We start from the raw sequence: 13,537 nt of genomic DNA, 5'->3' as shown, positions 1-13,537 counted from the left end.
CTAGGCAACATGTTGCTTTTCTCAATATTTGTGTCTCACAAATATCTCAATATTCTGGAATTTGAAGCCATTTGTGGCCAAAATATGAAATAAATAAGAATCAAATGTATCTGATTAGAGGAATGTTCTAAGGCTATTACAATTGTTAATACGTAATGTAAGTGTTTGTTTAGAGTTTTGCATTACATTCTCTAGAAACTGAGCTCTGCAACTCTAAAAGTCTCTCCTGATTAAGCTCAACTTTTAAGCTCAAGCTTGTAATAATGTGTCTACAAAAGAAGGAGAAAGCTATGGGCTGAAATGCCTTCTTACCACTTTTTTTTTTACTATGCCGGTAAGTAAATAAATAAATAAATGGGTAAATATATGAATATCAATCAATCAACCAATACAATGCAAATGTATTTCTATAGCACAAGACACTGATTATGCTTATTAGCATAATAGTCAAGTCAAGTCACCTTTACTTCTTTACTACTTAATGCAATACATTTTACAATACAATTTTAGAAACTCAACTAGGAGACAGTGTAAATTCTGCTGTAATGCATGATCTCATATGCTTTTGAAAAGGCATCCAAAAGTCAACAATATATTTAGGTATAATACCATGTAACACTTTAAAAACCATCAACAGAATCTTAAAGGGGTCATCGGAAGCTAAGTTCACTTTTTCATGTTGTTTGAACATTAATGTGTGTTGGCAGTGTATGTACAAATCTACCCTATAATGATAAAAATCCATGCAGTGGTTTTTAATTAATCTGTAAAAATAATATCCCCTTTTTCAAATCGAGCCGTTCTCAGATGCCTGTCGGTGTGGCGTCACACCCACAGAGGCCGCTCCCACGATAGTTGATTGACATGAGCTCTTACCCCAGACCAGCTGTCACAGTCCAGTAACTTTCCTTGTTTCGATGCCGAAGCAGGGATGTAAGTTAGACAAGAATATCTCAGATTGAGCGACTGAGGTGTTGTGTTGCTGGATGTAATAATGAACATAGTGGTCGTCATTTACTCCCGACATCTGAGCAGCTGAAGATGCAGTAGATTATATTTGTCTGTGAAGGGAATGCACCTCCCAATCTATACATATATCCGTCTATGTTTGCGCAAATCATTCATGATCCAGCTTCACTTACAGCAGAAGTGTGTATAAGCGTTTTTTTTTTATTAATCTTTGCAATCGCCTTTCCTTATAATGTAGTAGTTAGGAAGTTTAGCAACTAAACGCGGCTAAAGTAAACAAGATTGTCATTCCACAGAGAGAAGAGAGGGGCGGGGTGAGAAGAGCTCATTTGCATTTAAAGGAACAACCCCTTAGAATGAGATAATTTTTGCTGAGCTCATTTTGACAAGGTAAAAAGGGTGTTGTTTTACAAAACCATTGAGAATTTTTAATCAAAGTATATTACAGACTTTTCATTAAGACCCTAAAGAATCATATCAACTTGTGGAAAATGGGCATCCGATGACCCCTTTAAACTCAATTATGAATTTTATGGGCAACCAGCATAAGGATATTAATATTGTATGTAGAATTGCTAATAAATTTAAGCCATGTACAACAAGAATAAAATAGGCCCAAGTATAGAACCCTGTGGCACACTACTATGTAATTTAGCTGATGTAGAGCACAAATTCCTAATAAAAAAAAGACCTATCCTTTAAATATGACTTAAACAAATCTAATGCTTTATGCTTGATACCAACAACAGCTTTAAGTTCACAATAAAATGCCATGATCAATGGCATCAAAAGAAGCGGTAAGATCAAGTAAAATATGTATTATTACCATACCAGAATCAACTGCCAATAAAATATTGTTAACAAACCTAAAAAAAAGGGAATATTCTGTACTGTGAAGGGACCAAAAACTCAATGAGCACGGAAACTTTGTGTAATCCGGGTCAATACAGTTAGGGTTTGTCGAAAAACTCCCATTTCGTTTTCTTACACCGCTGTTTTACCTTTTTTTTTGTAAAGGACATTTGATCTTCTTTGCATGTTCAAAGAAATGTGAGTTTTTCGTTTAAAAAAAGTATATAAATTGCCAATTTGTTTAGAAAATAATCGATCGTTTCGCTAGATGAGGCCCTTTTTCCTGAGTTGCAATCATTTAGAGCCCTCTGAAGCTGCATTTAAACTGCATTTTGGAAGCTCAAACTTGGGGACAGCATTGCAGTCTACTATACGGAGATAAGTCCTGAAATGTTTTCCACAAGAAACATAACTTCTTTATGACTGAAGAAAGAAAGACACAAACATCTTCGATGACCAGGGGGTGAGTAAATTATCTGTACATTTTTGTTCTGGAAGTGAACTTAACTTTAACATGTTTTTGATAGACCACTGTGGTCTATTTTAAACACAGTAACAGGAATATTTTTAAACATAAAACTAAAACCAGTAGGTGGCAGATTAATGACAATCTTAATGGCATCAGTCTTTAAACCCATTTTTCAAAGTGTCTGATTCATTCAGCAAAGAAGCATTTTTTATGAGTCATTCAATAATTTGTTCAAGAGCTTGGATTCATCAATTCAGCAAAACACTACAGTGTGTTGCTCAGAGGTTCCACTTTGGCTATTTGTGTTGGCAAAATATTGTCAATAATCTGGCTAAAATGTCACTTAATGTTAACATCTCTGAACTGTTTTATAAAAGCAATGATTTTAAACTTTTCTTAGAGTTAACAAAAGTTATTACGTGCATTGTAACCGGGTGTCATGCCTGTAGACACAACCGTGCAACTCAAAACCAGCCCAATCGCGTTTAGAGGGGTCCACATCAAAAATCACGTTCAGGGGGATAAAATACACTTTTTTTGTGGGGGTACCCCTGGTAAATTCATATTTCAGGGGCTAAATATGACATTACTGGGGTCGCCTCAACCCTCTTACATCAAAAACAACCTGTGGCAACAGTGTTAAAGTAGCCCAATTCCGCGGGAAAACCGCGGACTTGGCAACCCTGGCCAGAAGGATTTTAGAGATTCATTCATAAATTTGTTTGACCTTACCTTCAAGCTGTGGAAATACAAACGGAAGAGAGAAGACAACGAGCGCAGCAAAGGAGCGGGGCTACACAAGGTTTATACAGCTGTGTTTTTGGACCCTATATCTTGTATTTCAGGGGCATGTTTATTCATTTTGGTAAATTTTTTGCCAAAGTCCATGTTAATGTTTGTTCCTGCAACATAGGTACCCACAACTTCTCAGAATTGCAACGGTGAGTTCGTATCCCTGGTGAAAAAAACCAGCATATGCTGGTAGGTATGTTTTGATGCTGGAATGCTGGTTAGGTAGGTTTTGATGCTGGTTTAAGCTGGTCCTTAGCTGGTTTAAGCTGGTCCTTTGTTGGTTTTTGCTGGTCATGTTGCTGGTCAAGGACCAGTGTTGTGAATTTAGCTCAAAGGGAAATGTATATAAATAATTACAATTAATTATGATTAATTACAATTATTTATATCGGCTGCCAGTAGTAACTGTAGCAGAATTAATTTTCCATCAACTAATCTGTTCGCCCAGCGAACATTCAGTAAAATTGTAAAATCAACTCTAAGAAATGATATTTTCTTGGCCACAGAAAATAACTTTCTTAAAGTACCATTGCATTAGAGCATGTAGCTCGAATCGGAATCGTAAAGGGACATTAATTTGCAAGGCAGAATCAGAATCAAAACTCATGTAATTTGTGCACAAGAGCTTTATTAACGAAGGACTAACACATAGCTAATCTAAACAAACCAACATAAACTCACTCATACATGGGGGAAGGGTCAGTGAAAAGCAGTTAGAGAGAGACAAGGAAATGAAGCTATGAAAAGAGTCAGTTAACCACCTGAGCAAAACCATCAGTGCTGTCTACAGCTTATACTAAACCTCTGTTCGTTTAGTTAAATGTACGATACTTGCATTGCCTTGGTCGTTGAACAAGTGTCCGAATGCAGTCTCTGGTGAAAGATGGTTTGGAGCAGTGGTGGGTTTGGAAGTGCAATCACGTTCTTCCGGGTCTGAAGAGTGATGAATTCCAAAGATGTTCTGACTCAGTGGCGACTGGGAGTTTCTTCCCATGTGAAAGGTGAAGAAGAACCAAGAGCTGAGAGGGACCCAGCTGAAGTCCTGTGATCTTTGTGGAATGGAAAGACAAGGCCGCAAGGCCTGGCGCGTGCTTAGGGAAGTCCTGAAGAGTTCTAGCTCATCTTCTTAGGTTCTCCAAGAACCACTGACTGACTGAGGCGAGTCATGAAGATGAATTCCAGGGTTGAGTGGAACTGTCTGGCTCTTTGTGGTCGAGAGCCACAGCTCTGTATGTTGGGCCTGTCGGGCCCGCCGGGCACGCCCTGTGCCGGCTCAGGCTCCCCGTGGGTTTTTCCACACGGGCAGCAATCGGGAGATGTTGCAGACGAAGAAGAGAGTGAAGAGAGAAAAAAGAGAGAGGGGTCGATGCCTTTAAACTCTCTGGAGGCTGTGCCTCCAGGAGGTCCATGAACCAATGGTAACTTTCACCTTTGGAGAGAAAGTTTACGACTCTTTGTCTGTGAGCATGGTGTTTTGCATATGTAATTCGATTGGGTGTTAATGCAAAAACTACTAGGGTTTCTTAAAACACTAATATGTTGCATAGGTATCAACATCTAAGATCATCAAAATACGAATTAAAAGAGTCCAAACATGACATAGGTAAGTTATACTACACTAGAGATCTATCGTAACACATGCATAAAATAGTAGAAAGACAAATACAAAAACAACAGACAAAAATTAAAATACACTGCAGTAATACTGTACACAATGACCTGGGCTATGCATGATAGGAAGGTCAAGGATAGGTTTGTCTGTGAATGAATAGGAAAGAGTCCATTTCTATAGGCATTGTGTCTTTCCTATAGGGAAAGGTAGTGTGCTCCGTTTGCATTCCTTGAAGCAATAAAACCTGTGATATCAGATCGTTGTCCTGGCAACTGAGCCCTTTTGGGGTGTTAGTTGCTTTGGGGGGTTGTTTCCAAAACTCCAGCATATAGCTAGGCTGTTGGTTTTGAAGATTATTTGTTAAATGTAACAAATAACTGTATGTCTGATTGGTCCAGATGCTACACCAGCATGAACCAGCAAAGGACCAGCATAAACCAGCTAAGGACCAGCATAAACCAGCAAAGGACCAGCTTAAACCAGAATCAAAACCTACCTAACCAGCATTCCAGCATCAAAACATACCTACCAGCATATGCTGTTTTTTTCACCAGGGATGGACAAGCACCACTCACATTTTCCTCACAAACTAAGTGTTGCTAAAATATCCATATTATTTTTAACATAAGAGACAGCTATTTTTTTTAACTTGAATGGGCAAGGCTTCGGGTATTAGTTATCTTGGCGATACAAAAAAAGTCTGTTATGCTGCGTCACATCACAAAGTATTAAATATCTTATTCATTTATTATCGTATTCATAAAATGCTTCTGTTTTGTCGCAATACTGACCTTTGTTATGCATCTCGTATCGCACGTTCACTGGAAATAACTTACTTCCACATTAAAAAAAAAAAAATCGTTCTATTTGGTGGCACCTGTGAAAGTCTGTTTGTTGCAGTTACTGTTACCAGCATCACCTCACTAGGGTATTTTTTAATAAGGAGATCAGGGGTGGAAATGATGATATCATCTGATTGTATAAATTCCAGAAACACATTTTTCACAGAATATTACAGCACAGCTACATCGACTGGATTAAAACTGATTAGCAATAACACTTCGTCAAGGAATGCCAAAACATTTAAAAACAACATAAAATATGTATACTACTTCTCTATTCTGCAATGTATGACGTGTTTGATAACATTGACTTGCACTGTAATTAAGTCAGTACATTTTAGTGCTCAGTGTAACAGCATCCATTGGATATGGCTGAGGTCACTCTACAATGTAGATTCATGGGATTTTTTGGCTGCTTTATCGACTACCAGGCTAAAGGCGTAGGTCTGAGTAAAATCAAAAGCACATTTGAAGTATCATTTTCATTTTTGCATCACTAGTTAAGTTTTTAATGTCACATAATCCTTCAGAAATCATTTTAATATGCTGATCTGCTGTGTAGGAAACATTTCTTAACCTCTCTTATCATTAACATTTCTCATTTTTAGTCAATTTAATGTGCCCTTGCTAAATAAAAGTAATTTGTTTCTATAAGCTGCTTTATAAATAGCACGCAACTTCCCTTTGAGTCTCCAGGATGTACTGTATCACAGCTGCACATTGTGTTGCTCCATCCCAAAGCGGTAGTTCTTCAACACTTTTATCATAAAGCGCTGAGTAAAAAGTTGGCAGTGTTACACACATAAACACACTGATTCAAACATCTGGACATCTGTGGACTCTCTCACGTTCACCATGTAGGATAAGATAAAAAAATAGCAAGAGCATGAATCATACAGTGCACAAAACTAGCTAAAAACAAATGTGTTTGACGTGCTGTTTTGTATGCCCTTGGCGTGTTTCAGTGCTGTAACTGAGCACATATTCCCTGCAACTGTTCATCAGGCTGTCCACTATTCCTTCCCACTTCATGATGTGAAAGTATGAAGCTGGGCTCATGTCAGATAGAGTGTAGCATTCCGGGAAACTAGCTTACCTCCTCCCAGAGTTTCCTGAAACAATCCACAGGACAAGTGAGTCACTCTTTCACATCAGAGAGTATATATTTCACTCAAGCAGCTTTTAATTATGGCACATCATTTGCTCTTGCTATGTTTTAGTACTACAGTTAATCAATTTCCAAGTCAAACAGACACAGAAGCAGGAAAAAACAAAAGAAAATGAAAAAATATATTTTTTTGGAAAGGCCCTGCATAAAACTGAATTTAATAATTATGTTGGCTTGACAAAGCTAACATACTGACTTACTATTTCTTTAATTTAATTCAATAAATGCAGCCTAGAGCTTTCCAGCTATCCAACTTATCTTGCTTAGTATTTTTGTGTTGTTTCTCGACAAAATATCTAAAAATTCTTAAATCAAGATGCATTTACTAGATAAGCAAAATTCTGCAATATGTTTAGTCTTGTCTACTGGGGGAAAAAATGAATTCAGTGAATATTGCTTAAAACAAATAAAATATCTGCACCTAATTTAGTTTTTATCCCCCTAGGAAAAAGACAATATCTTTTTTGCAATATTTATTGCGATATTAAAAAAAAAAAAACAACTTTCAAAATGCAGTTTAAATGCAGCTTCAAAAGGCTGCAACAGGAAGAAGGGTCTTATCTAGCGAAACAATTTGAAACACGCAGTGAAAACAGACTTGATGAAGGGAATAAGCCATATTGTGCTTGCGGTCTTAGTTCATTGACAGATACTGTGACAAAACATAATGGCCCAAAACACAACTTTAACAAAATGTTTAGTTAGAATAAGAAGTTTAAATATAATTTAAAAACTACACTTTTTGCCCGGAAGACCTATCCTTTCATTCGTCATGTGACCACGATAATATCGAGACAGCTCACAATATCACAATATTGATAATATCACTACGTCCCTAGCAGAAAGTGCAAATTGTGACCAGGACTCAGTAATTCTTATACAAAAATGCATTTGTTTATCACTAGCTATCCTAACAATTAGCCTAGGACAACATTAAAATGCTCAAAACATCCTAGCTACATTATAAAATACATTAGCAATGTACCAAACTATGCTAAAATCATATACCCAGCAAACATGCCCATGCGGGCCCGCTGCGGGTTTACTGTGGGACAGTGCAGGCAAAGAAAACCCAACATGCTCATGCTAGAAATGTGTGTCTGTAAAACACTGCTCAGAACAACAATGGAATAAACCAGTGGTGTGCAGTGTTTTTCTGAAATAGGAGGCAAAAGGTCCTCTTTTTTTTATTTTTTTAAAATTTAAATCAAGTGTAAATTCATGTCCCAGGCACATTTTCTTCAAATAAACATTACTTACACTATCAGAAAAAGTTTTATATTTTTACATTACCATTGTAATCAATATTCTATTTATTAAAGCCCAATCTCATCAAGTTAGTGTTTTTAAGCATTTGACATTTATTCCAAAATAATAACTTAAAGCAGTAACAATTTAAAATATATATTTTAGCTATTCTTTTTAATAGTTCATTTTTAACTATTTTTGAATTTTTCACCAGTCCTCAAAGCTCAGTAAATATTGGTCACAGACAAAGAGATTTACTTTAAATTTCATTAAGGTGATTACTTACTAAAAACTTCCACAGATCATGATTTCATGCCATTTTAACCTGTAAGGCCCACTGTTGTAATATTACAACATCATTTTTAGCTTGATTAAAAAAATAACCCTGCTCATTTTTTTTTTACCTCTCCAAGACCACATTTACCCAATTAATAGGTCTTATTGTTTAGCATTCCAATGCAATTTGATGCTAGATTTTAAGAATAAGTCTATGTACTTGGACATGAATTTACACAACCTGCAAACTTCCCTTGAAGCACACCATCTTGTTTTTCTGGACTGGATAAGTCAACATTCAAGTAAGTAAAATGCCCAAATAATTTTTTTCTGTAATATGTCTATTTTGTCTTATTTTGACAAAGTGGTTATATTTAAGTGTGTGAGATGTTTACATACTTTTTAAAATTAGTTTTCCCATTAATGCCATTATATCGACTAATTTGCAAATGCGGAACACAGACAAACACAAGAGGCGAGATTTATTGCATCAACCAATCACAGCTGATCAAAACAAGCTATATCCAATCATATCGCGATAGAGGTATTGCCTTCTCTCATGCGACTTTCTCCCATTCATTCTCAATTACCCTCCCCCACCAAACTCACTGCACACTTTAGAGGGTCTGTTAAAACTCAGTGGGCTCAGGGGAGGCGAGAGAGACACAGACTACCGTTTAACTTTACCTGCTGGTGTCGTTGTTGGACAGTTTTACTTCAGAATAGAGTGATTTATAGACTTTCTAATGTTATATTTTTGTAATTTTGGCATTGTTTTGTATTTGTACTAACATTTCTTCCCCTCATCTAATAGTTTAAGGAGGCACTGTCCCCCTTGCCTCCTCAAATAAACCTATACTTGGAATGGACAAAAGAAAATATCCATCCATTCGATCTCCAAACCACTAGTTCTAGGGTCACAGGCAATGAAAAGTTAATCTACTGAAACTAAAAATTAAAATTAATCAGTTATTTTCCATATGTCTCTTTCCCAGCGTTTCAGAATTTCTAAAATGCTCAAGCGTAGTGAAAAAAAATCATCCAATATTCCAAGATGGCAGGTGGAGTAATGAAATGAGTAATATTGAATAATGACTTTCATTCCATACTTAAAATGTACTGTTTTTTTTCAGTGTTTGTCTGTGCTGGGTGTTATTAGCTTAGCAGTATGCCAATGCTAATCTCTGCTGGAACCAATTGTGAGTTGAATCTCTCGGTTTTAGAACAGGTCTTTGAAACTTTTTTTTTCTTAAATCGCGGGATCAATACGTAATTCATCTTTCCTCTTTTTCCTGATATCCAGCTGTGCTTTATGATGCAGACCTGTGAACGAGCTGTGAGAATTACTGATGAAGTCAAGGTTCAGCGAGACCCTGATACATCATTTATCCTTTCTAAACTGAACTGTAGTAACTCCCTAAATTGCAGTTGTTCTAAGATGACTATCGCTCTTTTGTCAAGTCATTGGCACTGCTAGCGTATCAAACAAATGATTGCGCGTTTACCGCTTTTCAGTCATAAAGAAAAAATGCACTGGGAAATGACATGCTTTATAAAGACATATAATCATATTAAAGAAATAATTCATTTCAAATCTACATTTCATTTCTAATCATTTTGCACAGTGGTGGAGGATCTGCTGATATAAATCGGGTGTGTTAAATGACAAACGCATTTAAAATGTGCAGTGCTGGATTCCAGGACTGAGGCCGAGAAGCACTGACTAAGCAGATGCCGTTATTCGAAGTGTCTCGCAATACAAATGAGGATAAACACAAGCAGTTTATCATACAGAAGGCAAACGATATTATCTTTTCCCGCAATACTGAATTTCAAAACTATAAGGCATCTGTTCTGCATATAAAACCTGGCATCTCTTGAGCAAAATACATTCAACAACAAATCCCTTCTGAGTCACTAGCTGAGGGTGAGTAAATTCTCAGTTTTGAGTCAAAGGAGATTTTGAGTGAAAAGGAGGTGCACTTATTTGAAATGAATGTGCATTACCTATTTTTAGAAATATTATACTGTCAAATAATAGAATGTTAATGAAATAAACCTTTAATACTCTTAAGAACACTTTTAAGAAGTCAGATTAAAAGTATTGTTTTTAAGTATATTTATTAAAGCATGAGATAATCCATCCACCTCACAGGTGTGGCACAATCAAGATGCTGATTAGACAGCATGATTATTGCACAGGTGTGCCTTAGGCTGGCCACTCCTCTTCAATGGCTGTGCGAAGTTGCTGGATATTGGCAGGAACTGGAACACATTGTAGTATACGCCGATCCAGAGCATCCCAAACATGCTCAATGGGTGACATGTCCAGTGAGTATGCTGGCCATGAGATAACTGGGATGTTTTCAGCTTCCAGGAATTGTGTACAGATCCTTGCAACATGGGGCTGTGCATTATCATGCTGCAACATGAGGTGATGGTCGTGGATGAATGGCACAACAACGGGCCTCAGGATCTCGTCATGGTCTCTCTGTGCATTCAAAATGCCATCAATAAAATGCACCTGTTCGTTGTCCATAACATACGCCTGCCCATACCATAACCCCACTGCCACCATGGGCCACTCGATCCACAGCTGTGGGCCACTTGACATCAGCAAACCGCTCACCCACACAACGCCATACACACTGTCTGCCATCTGCCCTGTACAGGCATTCATCAAATCGAATATGAGCATTTGCCCACTCAAGTCGGTTACGGCGACGAACTGTAGTCAGGTCGAGAGCCCGATGAGGACGACGAGCATGAAGGTGAGCTTCCCTGAGACGTTTCTTACAGTTTGTGCAGAAATTCATTGTTTATGCAAACCGATCGTTGCAGCAGCTTTCCGGGTGGCTGGTCTCAGACGTTCTTGGAGGTGAAGATGCTGGATGTGGAGGTCCTGGGCTGGTGTAGTTACACGTGGTCTGTGGTTGTGAGGTCGGTTGGATGTACTGCCAAATTCTCTGAAACATCTTTGGAGACAGCTTGTGGTAGAGAAATGAACATTCAATTCACAGGCAACAGCTCTGGTGGATATTCCTGCAGTCAGCATGCCAATTGCACCCTCAGAACCTACAACATCTGTGGCATTGTGCTGTGTGATAAAACTGCACATTTTAGAGCGGCCTTTTATTGTGGCCAGCCTAAGGCACACCTGTGCAATAATCATGCTGTCTAATCAGCATCTTGATATGCCACACCTGTGAGGTGGATGGATTATCTCGACAAAGGAGAAGTGCTCACTAACACAGATTTAGACAGATTTGTGAACAATATTTGAGAAAAAATAGGCCTTGTGTGTACATAGAAAAAGTATTTTCTTTCATCTTTACTAATACGTAATTATGATATATTTAAATACATGACATACAAGTTTTAACAGAAATCAGATTGAAGTTTACACAAATTCTTGTCATTCGGCAGTATACTTTAAATATATTTCAAAGACAATACAAGTAATTATGGAACTGCACTACAAGATTTTTTTTTTTTAAAGAAGTCTCTTTTGCTCATCAAGCCTGCATTTATTTAATCCAAAGTACAGCAAAAACAGTACAATTTTGAAATATTTGAACTATTTAAAATAACTCTTTTCTATTTGAATACTTTTTAAAATATGATTTATTCCTGTGATTTCAACGCTGAATTTTAGCATCATTACTCCAGCCACATGATTCTTCAGAAATCATTCTAATATTCTGATTTGCTGCTAAAAAACAAACAAACAAACAAACAAACAAACAAACAAAACATCAGTAATATTATATTGAAAACAGCTGAGTAGAATTTTTTCAGGTTTCTTTGATGAATAGAAAGTTCAGAAGAACAGCATTTATCTGACACATAGAGATCTTTTGTAACTATATAAATGACTTTATCATAACTTTTGATCAATTTAAAGCATCCTTGCAAAATAAAAGTATTCATTTTTAGAATTACTTACAAAAAAAACTGATATACTGACATAATGTTACAACAGTTTTTTTTTTATTTCAGAGAAAGTTATTAATTTCTAAAAGATTATGTGACACTGAAGACTGGATGCTGAAAATTTAGCTTTGATCACAAGAATAAATTACATTTTAAAATATATTTAGGTAGACAACAGCCATTTTAATAACACATATTTCAAAATGTGACTGTTTTTGCTGTACTTTGGATCAAATAAATGCAGGCTTGGTAAGCAGAAAAGACTTTTTAAAAAAAAAAAAAACATTAAATATCTTACTGTTCAAAAACTTTTGACTGGTAGTGTATGTGTAAAATTGTACTTACAGTAAGACCCACTTAAATGGGTCAAAAAGCATTTTTTTAAGTTCAACATTAACATTACACTATGTATTCTTTTAAAGTATGTTATCTCAATCATATGTACATTTTTAAAAGTATGCTAAAGTGTTCTTTTTGACACCTGAAAGATTAGTACCTTGCATAGAATGTATTTTGTGTCATTACGGTGTAGTGACGGTGGCTGGAGAACTGAGATTTACTCCTGTGTCAGCTCAGTGATCACTAGCAGCAGCCAAAGCCTTTCTATGACTCATATTCATGGATATTAAGAGGGGATTCAATACAGGCACGCATGAGCTCTTTTGCCAGCATTTTATGTAATAGCATATTTAATCTAGTAAACTTCTACTGTTTATCAGTTACATAGTCAAACCCACTCTTTTACTTTCGTAATGAACTCGGATCAGAAAAAATTGATTTAGCTTAGCATAAAAACATGCTGAAAAATGAACAAAACAATCAAATAGGAAAACCCCCTAAATGTATAGTTGTGATACATTTCTAATGTAGTTTTTCTTTTTTATGTGACATACAAAACATTTTATGTTGTTAACAAGAAACTGTATGATAATAGGAGCAAACCAGCAGAGGGCACTATATGAACATCATACAAAGTCCACACAGGCCTCAGGTATTCAAAGCTATTTTTATCTTTCCACTAGTAGTTCTCAAAGTTTCTAGCAAGGAGTTTTTTCTTAAAACTTGTTCACAAAACTGAAAAAAATAGCACTTTTTTCCTTAGTTTTAGTTAGGAAATCACCCACAGTGTTTGGTTGACAGGGAGCTGCTTTTGGCTACAAAAACAGACAGCGATTTATATGATAAGCTAGACAGATAAGAGACGATGGTAGATAAAAACTAAATATTGTGGAAGTCAGTGTTTACCATCAACTGAAGCGCTGTAGTATGACATTCATGTGCTATGTAAAGAAATATTGATATTGGAATTGCTGAGGTGGACTTTTTGGGTTTGGATGTCTATGATATTAATCAAGAGAGAAAAATGTTGCATAAAT

Source organism: Labeo rohita, chromosome 12 (genome assembly GCF_022985175.1).
Source record: "Labeo rohita strain BAU-BD-2019 chromosome 12, IGBB_LRoh.1.0, whole genome shotgun sequence".
NCBI classification, from domain to species: domain Eukaryota; kingdom Metazoa; phylum Chordata; class Actinopteri; order Cypriniformes; family Cyprinidae; genus Labeo; species Labeo rohita.
Note: the sequence above shows the minus strand (reverse complement) of the source record.